Below are 335 nucleotides of genomic sequence, written 5' to 3' on the forward strand. Positions count from 1 at the left end.
CAACTTTAAGAACAACATACACTACAAAAAAAAGTCAATAACATAACATACACGTACAAAAAAAGGAACATGTGAAAAGGAGGTCTCAAATTGTGGTCAAATGATTTTTTCAACAATCCATAAAAGTGCAGTATTTTGTTATGTATGAAAAGCCATTCCAGGTTTCTATTCTCCTAATAAATGGGATTACAGTTACACTTCGAAAATAAAACAAAGAGCAGAAGTATTTCAAATAAAAAACATAGGTTACAGCTGATTGGCTGACACTTTGAGTAAAGGTGAAATCAGAAGTCACGTGACCAGGCGCTGCCTACCGCTGAGAGCTGCTGGAGTCT

The sequence above is a fragment of the Pseudochaenichthys georgianus genome, chromosome 4 (genome assembly GCF_902827115.2).
Source record: "Pseudochaenichthys georgianus chromosome 4, fPseGeo1.2, whole genome shotgun sequence".
NCBI lineage: Eukaryota > Metazoa > Chordata > Actinopteri > Perciformes > Channichthyidae > Pseudochaenichthys > Pseudochaenichthys georgianus.